This window comes from Bubalus bubalis, chromosome 21, assembly GCF_019923935.1.
Source record: "Bubalus bubalis isolate 160015118507 breed Murrah chromosome 21, NDDB_SH_1, whole genome shotgun sequence".
Classification (NCBI taxonomy): Eukaryota; Metazoa; Chordata; class Mammalia; order Artiodactyla; family Bovidae; genus Bubalus; species Bubalus bubalis.
Genome location: NC_059177.1, coordinates 11,103,324 through 11,117,810, shown reverse-complemented (window position 1 = coordinate 11,117,810; position 14,487 = coordinate 11,103,324). Strand labels below are relative to the sequence as shown.

The window sequence follows — 14,487 nt, the reverse complement described above, 5'->3', positions numbered from 1 at the left end:
CAAGATGCACAGAATTTGGGAACTAGCAAAGGAGAAGTCATGCCTGGTGTGTTCAAGGATAGCAAGGAGACTAGTGTGGCTGGAGAAGAATGAGTGAGGGGCAGAGTGGGGAGGGGAATGGGTTTAGTGGTGAAGGGATGGAGTCATCACAAGGACCTTAGTCTGCCTCTGAGACAGGAGACCCTGCAGGGCTCTGAACAGGGGATGATATGGTGTGACTTCCATATTTAAAGGCTCACACTGGCTGTGATGTGCATGGTGAGTATACTCAGTCAGAGGGAAAGAGAGAGCCCGGTGAGAAGGTTCTTATAAGAATTCAGGTATAAGAAAATGGCAGCTCAAACCACGGGGGTAGAAGCTGAGGTTATATTCTAGATGTTTCAAAAATTGTGCCAATATATTTTGCTCACAGATTGGAAGAAGGGTGTTCAGGAAAGAGAAGAGTCAAGGATAGCTGCAAGAATTTTAGATTCAACAACTGGAAGGAAAGAGGTGTCACTTATCAAGATGCAAAAGACCAAAAGTATAGAAGGTCAGCAGAGAATATTCAAATGCCTACTGGATTTTTAAGAAGAGATGCTGAGAGAGTTGGATGTAATGGTCTGGAGTGGAAGCAGGCGGTCAGGGCCAGAGATACGCATTTGGGGTGGATTAGAAGTGACCACTAGGGAATGCATGTAAATAGAGAAGGGGGGCTTACACTTAGGAGTTAAAGATGATGATAAGCCAGCAAAGGAGACAGAAAGAGTGAATAAGGAGACAGGAGAAAAATCAAGACAGACAGTCTCCAAGCAGCCACATGCTTCAAGAAAGGAGTAATCAATTTCGTCAAATGTGGCAAAGTAACATGAAAAATTAGAACTGGCCTTTGGAATTAGCCATCTGGAGGTCATTGGTGATCTTGATAAGAACTTCTGAAGTGCAGTGTCAGGGATAAAGCTTGACTGGAGTTGGTCTAAGAGAGGTAGGGGTAGAAGAAATGAAAACAGTGGGCATAGCCAATTCTTTGGAGGAGTTTTTCAGTAAAGGAAAGCAGAGAAATAGGATGACAGCTGGTGGGGGAAATGGGCTCAAAGAAATTGCTTTTTTATTTTCAGAAAGGAATTAACATGGCATGTTTACATGATACTGGGAAGGATCTACTAGACAGAGGGCAAGTAATGAAGATATGACAAGGCACAGTTGCTGGGTGGCCTGGTGAACAAACAGAGGGGCTGGCCTCAGCCAGTATGAAGTGAGAAAATGGGGTACATGGCCCAGATGCATCGGTAGAAGCGTGGTAGGAAGAAATGAAAGTTCCCCTGGGAATGCCTCTCCTTTGCAGTGAAATAAAAGCAGAGTCCAAGACCGGGAAGGGAGAGGAGGAGAGAGGAATGTTTGAAGAGGGAGGAGATTGAGGGAAATGGCAGCCCAGGAGCGTGGGGTAAACAGACCTTCAATGAGATGAGGATGGTGGTGGGGACAAGGATGAAGACGCACATGAGACTGACAACTATTAGGTGATGTGAGCTTCAGACAAAAATCACACTGGAGAACAGTCTCTGATTGGCCAACCATTGGTAGCAGATGTGATCAAGCCTACGAGGGTTTGAGTGATGGATGTGCCTGTGTGCATGCTAAGTTGCTTCAGTCGTGTCTGAGTATTTGTGACCTTATGGATGTAGCCCGCCAGGCTCCTCTGTCCATGGGATTTTCCAGGCAACAATAGGGGACTGGGTAGCCATTCCCTTCTCCAAGGGATCTTCCAGAGTCCAGGAAATTGAACCCGCGTCTCCTGCATTGGCAAGCAGGTTCTTTACCACAAGCGCCACCTGAGAACCCCTGAATGATGGATAGTTGCTATTTTTGGCCACTCAGGATCCTGAAACCTTCCTGTTTGGAGGGAATCTCAAGATTGGTAGGAGAGGAAGATAAGTAGTAGAGGGGGTAGACCCTGCTTTTGCTCTCCTTTTGGTCATTAAGTGTGGGCACTTAAGTAAGTGCAGTCATGTAACTAAGGGTAGTCAAGTGGCCTCAGTGTGGGTGGTGGATGCTGCCAATTGGGGCCATGAATTCTAAGGGCTGCCCAAAGACACTAGGGCTCTCTGAGATCATCTAAGGCAGTTGCAGAGGAGTTGAGAGCCCAGAGCTGGCATTTTGGGCTAAGTCTTGCCTCTTCTTCCTGCCTAGGCTCTGAACCATATCCTTCCAACAAATTCCTTTTCCACTTAAATTAACATGTTCATTGCTGTTTGCAACCATTAATACAGCATGAAAGAGAAGAGAACTCTCCAAAATCTCAGCAAGCTGTAATACTTTGAAATATGGATTTTTGCAAGGGAGGAATCAGCATTACCCAGCTATGAAGAGAGGACCTCACTTTCCTGCATGCCTGGCACATCAACAAGAATAACATATGTAACGAGAGATCTAATGGCCTTGCTTTTGGAAGCAACACTCTGAGGAAACAAACAAGATGTGAAAAATTAACTTGGAGAAAAGCTTCAAATTCTTGAAAGGCCTCCAACAGATGAAGACCTTAACCTCAAGTTATTGTGGCAATTATTTATTATTGTTGGCCATTTTCATTTGAAACAATTGATGGGTTATTTCTGTCCTCCTGTTTGCTTTTGTAAGATTAAAGGAGTAATCCTCAGGCCTTGAAGAGTTATGAGAGTGTTAGCCTCACTTTATCTCAAGAAGGAATTGCATAAGCACCCACAAGTAGCTGCAGAAAGTGTCCACCGTTTCCAAATGAAATATTAAGCATACAGACAAGAGAGAAAAGCTGAGGACAATGGGGCAGGGGCTGCCTCCTCACACCAGTGCTGTTGTTCATGTGATCAGCCTCCTCCCCTTGTGTATAAATGGCAAGGGGAGGATATCTAACCTTTTGCCAGCCCCCAAAGCTCAGGCCTCTATCACTGAATCATGCAGCAAGGTCATTCCCAGGATTTCAAAGTCAAGTGATGCAAACTTGGCTCTATGATTAAGGAAAGCCAGGGACCTTCCAGGGCCGAAAGCGAACTCAGACGTTGTAACAAAAGAATCCTCCAAGCTGTTTTCACTCTTTCCCCACATCTAAAAATCCATGTACAAAACAGTACATCTCTGCTTCCAAAGCTATTCTTAGAAATGCAATGCAGTGTAATTTGCCTGGTTCTGGGTATTTTCAAACAAGTTGTCCTGAAACCTACAACAGCATGAAGAGCTCCTGGTGTCAGTTCCATTTTTAGAGATGAGGAAATCGAGATGCCGTGAGATAAGGTGGCCGAATTGCTGGGCTTAGAATTCAGTGCCTCCCGTTCCTCTCCACCACAGCCCACGTCCTCCAGCCCCTCTCACTCCCCTAGGAGGTCCTCTTTGGTCTCCCTTCTGAGTGAAATAAATCTCCCGATCAGGAGCTTCTTCAGTCCCAGGACTCCACCAGCTCTTCATGGCATTTCCCAAGGCTGGTTGACATATTTATTTCTGGGCTATTTGATTAAGGATGATCTCTTCCCCCTATTAGGATCTAGGCACCAGCAGGCAGGAACCTATTTCTGGTTTTGCCTGTCACTGAACCCTCAGGGATAAAATGGTGCCTAACTTAGTAGGTGTTCAACAAACTCCTGTGGAATGAATGAATGAATGGCATGGACAACATCCCACAACAGATTGTCGGTTCAACCTTCACATTTATAGGTGAAGATGCTGAGAACCCCACAGGGGAGCCCACTCTGATCAAGGTCACCTGGGCACAAAGGCACTGAGCTGGAACTAGTGCCAAACTGCCTTCGTCACAAAGGCTGTCTGAGCTGTAGCTCTTACATAAACTCCACCTCAGTCAGAAAGGGCTTTGGCAAGAAATGTCTTTTAATGACATCTGAAAAAAACAAGATTCCACAAAGACCAACCCCTCAGACAGGACTGCTGAAAGAATAAAATGGTGGGACACAGCGTTTTTGTGCCAAACATTCCACAGGTGCTTTCTGACTTGCTGAAGAACAATCTTTCTAATGTTCAAGGTATTTTAGTCCCTGAGAAAATTTCCCATTAATTCTAATTTGCTTGCACAGTCTTTTAAGTGGGTCAGATTTCTATGTATACCAATGACTCATGTACTTTTATACGAAAATCATGATTAGTCATTAACATAAGGTACAAACTGTACAGTTTCTATAAAGCTTATCTTACAGCATATATCTGAGCTATCAGAAAGGAGTACACAAGGCTGTATATTGTCACCCTGCTTATTTAACATATGCAGAGTACATCATGCGAAATGCTGGGCTGGATGAAGCACAAGCTGGAATCAAGACTGCCGAAAGAAATATCAATATCAGATATGCACGTGACACCACCCTTAGGGAAGAAAGCGAAGAGGAACTGAAGAGCCTCTTGATGAAAGTGAAAGAGAAGAGTGAAAAACTGGCTTAAAACTCAACATTCATAAAACTAAGATCATGGCAGCCAGTCCCATCGCTTCAGAGCAAACAGATGGGGAAATAATGGAGATAGTGACAGACTTAATTTTTGGAGGCTCCAAAATCACTGCAGATGGTGACTGCAGCCATGAATTTAAAAGTGGAAACAGTGAGAGACTTTATTTTTTGGAGCTCCAAAATCACTGCAGATGGTGATTGCAGCCATGAAATTAAAAGACACTTGCTCCTTGGAAGAAAAGTTATGATCAACCTGCTGCTGCTGCTAAGTTGCTTCAGTCGTGTCCAACTCTGTGCGACCCCATGGACTGCAGCCTACCAGGCTTCTCCGTCTGTGGGATTCTCCAGGCAAGAACACTGGAGTGGGTTGCCATTTCCTTCTCCAATGCATGAAAGTGGAACGTGAAAGTGAAGTTGCTCAGTCGTGTCCGACTCTTAGCGACCCCATGGACTGCAGCCTACCAGGCTCCTCCATCCATGGGATTTTCCAGGCAACAGTACTGGAGTGGGGTGCCATTGCCTTCTCCCTGATCAACCTAGACAGCGTATTAAAAAGCAGAGACATTACTTTGCCAACAATGGTCCATCTAGTTAAAGCTAAGGTTTTTCCAGTAGTCATGTATGAATGTGAGAGTTAGACCATAAAGAAAGTAGAGTGCTGAAGAATTAATGCCTTTGAACACTCAGTTGTGTTCGACTCTTTGCGACCCCATGAATTGCAGCACACCAGGCCTCCCTGTCCATCACCAACTCCCGGAGTTCACTTAAACTGATCTCCATTGAGTCAGTGATGCCATCCAACCATCTCATCCTCTGTCGTCCCCTTCTCCTCCTGCCTTCAATCTTTCCCAGCACCAGGGTCTTTTCAAATGAGTTAGCTCTTCACATCAGGTGGCTAAAGTATTGGCGTTTCAGCTTCAGCATCAGTCCTTCCAATGAACACTCAGGACTGATCTCCTTTAGGATGGACTGGCTGGATGTCCGTGCAGTCCAAGGGACTCTCAAGAATCTTCTCCAACACCACAAGTCAAAATCATTAAATCTTTGGCACTCAGCTTTCTTTATAGTCCAACTCTCACATCCATACATTGACTACTGGAAAAACCATAGCTTGACTAGATGGACCTTTGTTGGCAAAGTAATGCCTCTGCTTTTTAATATGCTGTCTAGCTTGGTCATAATTTTACTTCCAAGGAGTAAGCATCTTTTAATTTCATGGCTGCAATCACCATCTGCAGTGATTTTGGAGCCCCCCAAAATAAAGTATCTCACTGTTTCCACTGTTTCCCCATCTATTTTCATGAAATGATGGGACCAGATGCCATGACCTTAGTTTTCTGAATGCTGAGTTTTAAGCCAAATTTTTCACTCTTCTCTTTCACTTTCATCAAGAGGCTCTTTATTCTTCTTCGTTTTCTGCCATAGGGGTGGTGTCATCTGTATATCTGAGGTTATTGATATTTCTTCTGGCAATCTTGATTCCAGCTTGTGTTTCATCCAGCCTAGCATTTCTCATGATGTACTCTACATATAAGTTAAATAAGCAGGGTGACAATGTACAGCCTTGATGTACTCCTTTTCCTATTTGGAATCAGTCTGTTGTTTCATGTTCACTTCTAACTGTTGCTTCGTGATCTGCATACAGATTTCTCAAGAGGCAGGTCAGGCGGCCTGGTATTCCCATCTCTTGGAGAATTTCCCACAGTTTATTGTGAGCCACACAGTCAAAGGCTTTGGTGTAGTCAATAAAGCAGAAATAGATGTTTTTCTGGAACTCTCTTGCTTTTTCGATGATCTAGCGGATGTTGGCAACTTGATCTCTGGTTCCTCTGCCTTTTCTAAAACCAGCTTGAATATCTGGAAGTTCACGGTTCACATACTGCTGTAGCCTGGCTTGGAGAATTATTACTTTACTAGTGTGTGAGATGAGTCAGTAGTTTGAGCATTCTTTGGCAGTGCCTTTCTTTGGGAAAAGGAGCCTGAGTAAAGTATACTAAGACATACTAATCCAATTGAGTGTATTCCAATCAACTGTGTTTGAGTTTGCAAAACTTCTTATGCTGTTATTAGGACTAACGTTATATTGTGACCTACAGCTATATTTGATAATGACAACTATAATAATAGTGTGCTCAGTGTGCTACTAAATTGTGCCTAACTCTTTGAGACCCCATGGGCTGTAGCCCTCCAGGCTTCTCTGTCCATGGGATTTTTCAGACAAGAATATGGAAGTGGGTTGCCATTTCTTCCTCCAGGGGATCTTCCTGACCCAGGGATAGAACCCCAGTCTCCTGCATTGATGGGCAGATTCCTTACCACTGAGTCATCTGGAAACCCCTTCACAGATAACTGCCTTGTTGTGGAGTGAAGAGGCTTGTGTAACTCAAAGAAGCTATGAGCCATGCCATGTAGGGCCACCCAAGACAGATGGGTCATAGTGGAGAGTTCTGTCAAAACAAGATCCACTGTAGGAGGGAATGGAAACCACCCCAGTATACTTGCTGTGAGAACCTCATCAACTGTTTAAAAAGACAAAAAGATCTGACCAAGGTCAGAAGGTTTCCAATATGCTATTAGGGAAGAGTAGAGGAAAACTACTAATAGCCCCAGAAAGAATGAAGCTGCTGGGCCAAAGCAGAATCAACACTCAGCTGTGGATGTGTCTGGTGATGGAAATAAAATCTGATGCTGCAAAGTACTGCATGGGAATCTGGAATGTTGGGTCCAAGAATCAAGGTAAATTGAACATGATGAAGCAGGAGATGGTAAGAATAAACATTGACATCTTAGGAATCTATGAACTAAAATGGACAGGAATGGGCAAATTTAATTTAGATGACCATTATATCTACTACTGCGGGCAAGAATCCCATAGAAGAAATGGAGTAGCCCTCATAATCAACAAAACAGTCCAAAATGCTGTACTTGGGTGCAACCTCAAAAATGACAGAATGATCTTGGTTCATTTCCAAGGCAAGTCATTCAATATCACAGTAATCCAAGTCTATGGCCCTACCACCAATGCCGAAGAAGTTGAAGTTGATCAATTCTTTGAAGACCTAGAAGACCTCCTAGAACTAACACTAAAGAAATATGTTCTATTCATCATTGGGGATTGGAATGCAAAAGCAGGAAGTCAAGAGATACCTGGAGTAACAGGTAAGTTTGGCCTTGGAGTACAAAATGAAGCAGAACAAAGGCTACCTGAATTCTGCCAAGAGAATGCACTGGTCATAGCAAGCTCCCTTTTTCAACAACACAAAAGACTACTTTACACATGGCTATCACCAAATGGTCAATACCCAAATCAAATTGATTACATTCTTTGTAGCCGAAGATGGAGAAGCTGTGTACAGTCATCAAAAACAAGACCTGGAGCTGACTGTGGCTCAGATAATCAGTTTCTCATAGCAAAATTTGGGCTTAAAATAAAGAAAGTGGGGAAAACCACTAAGCCATCCAGGTAGGACTTAAATCAAATCCCCTATGAATATGCAGCAGAGGTGATGAATAGATTCAAGGGATTAGATCTAGATAACAGTGTGCCTGAAGAATGTGGACAGAGTTCCATAATATTGTACAGAAGGCATCGAACGAAACCATCCCAAAGAAAAAGAAAAGCAAGAAGGCAAACTGGTTATCTGAGGAGGCTTTACAAATAGCTGAAGAAAGAAGAGAAGCAAAAAGCATGGAAGAAAGGGAAAGGTACACTGAAATAAATGCAGAGTTCCAAAGAATAGCAAGGAGAGACAAGAAGGCCTTCTTCAATGAATAATGCTTAAAAATAGAGGAAAACAACAGAAGGGGAAAGACTAGAGATCTCTTCAGGAAAACTGGAAATATCAAGGGAATATTTTGCCCAAAGACGGGCACAGTAAAGGACAGAAATGGTAGAGACCTAGTAGAGGCTGAAGCAATCAAGAAGAGATGGGAAGAATACATGGAAGAACTGTACAAAAATGATCTTAATAAACCCGATAACCGTGATGTTGTGGTCAGTCACCAAGAGCCAGACATCCTGGAGTGCAAAGTCAGGGGGGCCTTAGGAAGCCCTGCTGTCAATAAAGCCAGAGGGTGTACTGGAGTTCCAGTAGAGCTATTCAAAACTCTAAAAGATGATGCTATAAAAGTGTTGCACTCAATATGTCAGCAAATCTGGAGGACACAGCAGTGGCCACAGGACTGGAAAATGTCAATCCTCATCCCAATTCCCAAGAAGAGAGTACTAAAAAATGTTTAAACCATCAGACAACTGCATTCATCTCCCATGCTAATAAGGTCATGCTTAAAATCTTGCATGCTAGGCTTTAGTATTATGTGAACCAAGAACTTCCAGATATCCAAGCTGGGTTTTAGAAAAGGCAGAGGAATCAGAAATCAAATTGCCAACATTTGCAGGATCACAGAGAAAGCAAGGGAATTCCAGAAAAACATGTACCTCTGTTTCGTCGACTAAAGCCTTTGACTGTGTAGATCATAACAAACTGTGGAAAGCTCTTAAAGAGGTGGGAATACCAGACCATCTTATCTGTCTCCTGAGAAACCTGTATGTGGGTCAAGAAGCAACAGTTAGAACCCAATTAGAACAACTGATTGGTTCAAGATTGAGAAAGGAATACAACAGGGCTGTCTGTTGTCAACCTGTTTGTTTAACTTATATGCTGAGCGCATCATGAGAAATGCCAGGCTGGATGAGTTATAAACTGGGATTAAGATAGACGGGAGAAACATCAACAATCTCAGATATGCAGATGATACCACTCTAATGGCAGAAAGCAAAAAGTAACTAAAGAACTAAAGATGAAGGTGAAGGAGGAGACTGAAAAAGGCTGGCTTGAAACTAAACATTAAAAAAAAAAAACTAAGATCATGGCATCAAGTCCCATTAGTTCATGGTAAATAGAAGGGGAAAAGGTGGAAGCAGTGACAGATTTACTCTTCTTGGGCTCTAAAATCACTGCAGATGGTGACTGCAGCCATGAAGTCAGAAGATGATTGCTTCTTGGCAGGAAAGCAAACAAGTGTGTTGAAAAGCAGAGAGAGACATCACTCCGCTAAGAAAGGTCCAAATAGTCATGGCTATGGTCTTCCCAGTGGTCACGTATGGTTATAAGAGCTGGACCGTAAAGAAGGCAGAGCACCAAAGAATTGATGACTCCTGAGAGTCCCTTGGACAGCAGGGAGATCAAACCGGTCAATCTCAGGGGAAACCAACCCTGAATACTCCATTGGAAAGACTGACAATGAAGCTGAAGCTCCAGTATTTTGGTCACCTGATACAAACAGCCAACCCACTGGAAAAGTCCCTGATGCTGGGAAAGACTGAGGGCAGAGGGAGAAGAGGGAGTCAGAGGATGAAATGGCTGGATAGTATCACCGATGCAATAGACATGAACTTGGGCAAACTCCAGGAGATGGAGAGGGACAGGGAGGCGTGGCATGCTTCAGTCCATGGGGTGGCAGAGTCAGACACAACTGGGAAACTGAACAACATCTGCAAAGCCCAGGATAACAGTGTAGGGCAGTCAAATCCATCTATTCTTCCTGCCCTGCCTTCCTCCTTCCACCCTCCTGCCTATCATCCCTCCCTTCCTCTTTCTAATCATTTATCTAGCCATCACTTTTTAAGACTACCTGCTCAACTGAGGCACCATGGATACAAATTCCATCCCTCAGGAAGTTCACAGTCCAGTGAAGGAAACAAACATGTGAGATATAATCTGATGTCAATGTGTGCTAAGAGATAAGGAAACATCCTTATGAGATCCTTTATGTGATGAGAGTACAAAGAAGGGATTCTGCAGAGACAGTGAGGTTAGGAGAGGGCCATGGGGGATATTAGGCAAGGTATTATCAAGGAAGTGAACCATGAATCCTACAATTAATGGGATGATAGCCCTGTCAACAAAAATGTGGCTGATGGACTATTCACACACATACACGCACACACCCTAGTTCTTCCATTCATGGAAATTGTATTAAAAAGGACACTGTGAAGCAGAACATATTCTCCCATAGGAGAAATGTCAAAATTAGGGCTGCATTTCTGAGTAAGGATTCAGCATCCAACAAATCACAGATATCCTCAACAATGTGCCATAAAAACAATGACATAAATTATAGCCAATGCAATTTAAAATCATAAAGAATGATGCCTATTCTTAAAAATGAGCAGACATCATAAAATCGGAAATGGAATTCGACAGCTGAATGGAAACTCATTTGAGTTATCATTTTGCAGATAAAGGCCAGAATTAACCACTTTCCTGCAGCAACACAGCAGACAGTGCCAGAGCCAGGCAGCCATCCTAATTTCTGGTCCAGCGATCCTCCTCCTATGCCCATTACTCCTGAAGTACATAAAAATACAACTAAATGGTATAAAATTTACATAAAACTTTTTGGGGTATAAAATGAGAAAGGAAATTGTAGTTGCTTTCTTGTCATTTCAAATATTTAGAACACCGAGTGGTGCCAACTCTTTACAAAAGCTATTACGGGTGCTTATTTTCCTCTTGACAATTTTCCTTGAAATTGGTGGAGGCAATCAGGATGATTCCAGATGCCTTCAGCAGCTCTGTTGGGCAATCTCCTTCTTGGCACTTTGTTGACAACTATCAGAGCCTTTTGACAATTAGTGCTTAAAATTACAAACATGAAAAAAAAAAAAACCCATAAAACCACAGTTCCTCATCTGATGTCTTCCTATAAGAAATATGAGCACAAAGCACCAAATAAACTGAGTATTATGTGAAGGAGCTGCACCATGAAGTGGATAAGAGAAGTCACACCAAAGGAACAGGTGCTGGATAAGATGAAAGAGAAATACAAAGTGAAGAAATCACTGTAGACTGAAGTTATCATAAGAAGTTCCGTAAGAGATGTAGAAATGAGTCACATCTTTCAAGGATAAGGGGCATGAGGGGTGGATAAAAAGGAAGGACATTCCAGGCAGAGAAAAAAACCCAACAGATATAGGGATAGAAATGACTCAGAAATAATAAGAAAAGAGGCAGGATATTCTTAGCAAAATGATGGCTAGAAGGCAAATAGAATATGTAGGATGTGCCCAGATTCCCATGGACCTTGAATGTCAGAGTTCTGACTTTATCCTTGTAGGCCAGTAAACTTTACAGTCATTTTGGGTCACTAATCCCAGTGTGTTGCAAGTCATTTGATAATATACAATAAGTCACCAAAGTAAAGGTGTTGTAAAACACAGTAGGCTATGGCTGGTTCTGCTCCTGTTCCTAGGGGCCTTTTCACTACAACCTCCAAGGCTGCAATTCTATCTGCTACCATCCCCATCTTTTACTGGAGGACTTTTTTTTTTTTGCTGCAGGTCAGTTAAGTGCCTAAGAATTAAGCCACTGATAGTCTCTGTAGCAGCCCTCAACCAATGACTGACGGGAACTGGCATGTAATTACCCCAGCTTCCTTGTCAAGTGAGTGGGTCAACCCTGAAGTGCAAGTTCCAGATCTGTGCTGTCAGATACTGTAGCCACAGGACACATGTACCTTTTGAGCACTGACAATGCGGCAGATCTGAATTAGTATAAAAGGTTCCAAAGACTCGGTGCAATAAGGCAAACAAGGATTTAAAAATCTCAAACATTGCTTTTGCATTAATGACATGTTTAAGTGATTTTTGATATTCTAAATAAAATTTGTCACATAAGTTCCACTTTAATTTTTCAGTGTGACTACCAGAAAGCAGTCAGAAAGTTCAAAATTGCCTATGTGGCTTATATTATATTTCTATTTGCCAGAACTGTTCTAGCCTCGCAGTAAATTCTACATATTTTATTTTTAATATACTGCTGATTTGTGACTAGTTTTCAGTGGTATAGTTTTGCTCATATGAAGCAGAGGTCTAGGATAAATAAATTGGGGTAAAAACAAAATTGAGTATTTAAAGACATAAAATTGATATTAGCTTCCTGAAACTCACTCAGTTGTAAAAGGCTGTAATACATATTGTAAAATATATTTTTTTTAAAAAAGGAAAGGTACCCCGCATATGTACTTTTCTTCTTCAGAAAGTAATTTTTAAGTTTTACCAAAACCTCATGCCCCAAGTTGTGTGCTGGGCAAGTGAACCTCATGGGTTGCATGTGACATGGTAGGAGAAAGGAAGGAAGCCACACAGATCTAGGCCATAAGGAATGCCTTCAACTGTCCCATCTGTGCAGTGGAGGAAGAATTCACATGCTGACTCCAGTTACTGGTTGATGGCTGATGTGGGACAGAGAGGGCATCTCTTCCAGCACCTCTGGCCCACTACCCAGTGGGCAGAGCAGGCAGACAGATGCAGTTTCTGGAGCCAGACACCAGGCCAGCACACAAGAGTAAAGAGATTTGACATCACTGACAGTGCCTGCTGATGGGGGCCCTACACCAACTTTGCGACCCAGTGAATGAGGCCTTGAGGTCTATTGCTGGCAGGTCACATCAGCTAATCCTGTTATCTTTGACCACCTGGAAGGGGCTCAAGGCTGTGGAGAAAGCCCTCTGCAACCCCTGTGATCCACATTCTGTTCACCTGCCTTCTTGTGCAACTGTCACAAGGATCCAACCCAGCTGCCACAGTCTCCATTTCTTTCCACGGACCTAGGAAACAGGTATGGGTGACCGAACACACCCCTTCCCCAGAGCTGGCTACCGATGGCTTGCACCAAGGGTGCTTTCTGGTTGTCTATGACTGGAAATCATAATAGATTTCCAGCCCCAATCTAGAGCACCTTAGGACAGACAGGATACCACCCTTGCTGAATCTGAGCGTGGTATCTGAATTTCTGAGCTTCCTCAGTGCAATTCACTTTGAGAAGAATAACCAGGGACCAATATGAGAAAATACAGATGGCAGCAAGCACAAGTTTATGAGCCCATTTCTGCAAGGCATGCACTCCATAACACTACCCTTAGCTTCCCAACCCAAGAAGGCAATTGTCAATACCTCCAAGGTGCAAGTGTTGACACCACTTTGTCCTGGAATGTCATCATGGTTATTACTCTTCAGCCTCTGTTCACCCCACAGACTGAATACTTTTATAGTTAAGTCTACTGCTGTATATGAGAGTTGGTCCAAAGCCCCTGAGAGTCTTCATTACAGAAGCACTTGCATTCAAAGAGCCAGATCGGAGGCTGCTCCTCTGTAACACAGGCAACTCTTTAGCAATCTAAACTAAACCATATAAAAACTCATTTTCATATCTGAAAATCCCGACATTTTTATATCTTCAAAGAACAAAGCTGCCAACATCAGCCTTTAGAAGTAAGAGGCTAGTGGAAATGCCCTCACCACATTCTGTACACACAGAGGATTAAGAAGAATAAGCTATGTCCTGGGGAGTAAATGATAAAAACGTCTCCAAGAGAGATGCAATAACACCCATTTTTATAAGATCAAAGTTTAGAGATGCATGGTCTTTTAAAGCTGAAATGGACTCCAGGATTGATTATAGAGCAATCTCCTCCCTATTTTGCAGACAAAGACATTGAGTACAAAATAATGTACGTGGCTTAAGAACTTGTGTGACTTGTGGTAGTATCACTTTACCTAGTGGCCATGCCAGGATTCAAACCCACTGCACCAGTAAAGCTCTAGCTTAGAAAACAGAGTCCAACCTTATTTTTGACAAAAGAGGCAAGACTATACAATGGAGAAAAAACAATCTCTTTAACAAGTGGTGCTGGGAAAACTGGTCAATCACTTGTAAAAGAATGAAACTAGAACACTTTCTAACACCATACACAAAAATAAACTCAAAACGGATTAAATATCTAAACATAAGACCAGAAACTATAAAACTCCTAGAGGAGAACATAGGCAAAACACTCTCTGACATAAATCACAGCAGGATCCTCTATGACCCACCTTCAAGAATATTGGAAATAAAAGCAAAAATAAACAAATTGGACCTAATTAAAATTAAAAGCTTCTGCACAACAAAGGAAACTATAAGCAAGGTGAAAAGACACCCTTCAGAATGGGAGAAAATAATAGCAAATGAAGCAACTGACAAACAACTAATCTCAAAAATATACAAGCAACTCCTGCAGCTCAATTCCAGAAAAATAAATG

At 42.6% G+C, this 14,487-nt stretch overlaps 1 protein-coding gene across 2 annotated transcripts in view; it reads right to left on the bottom strand.

Moving 5' to 3' along the window:
- The window catches only part of ITGA9 (integrin subunit alpha 9), a 365,208-nt gene that overhangs the window by 140,161 nt on the left and 210,560 nt on the right, over window positions 1-14,487 (bottom strand). The window lies entirely within an intron of this gene.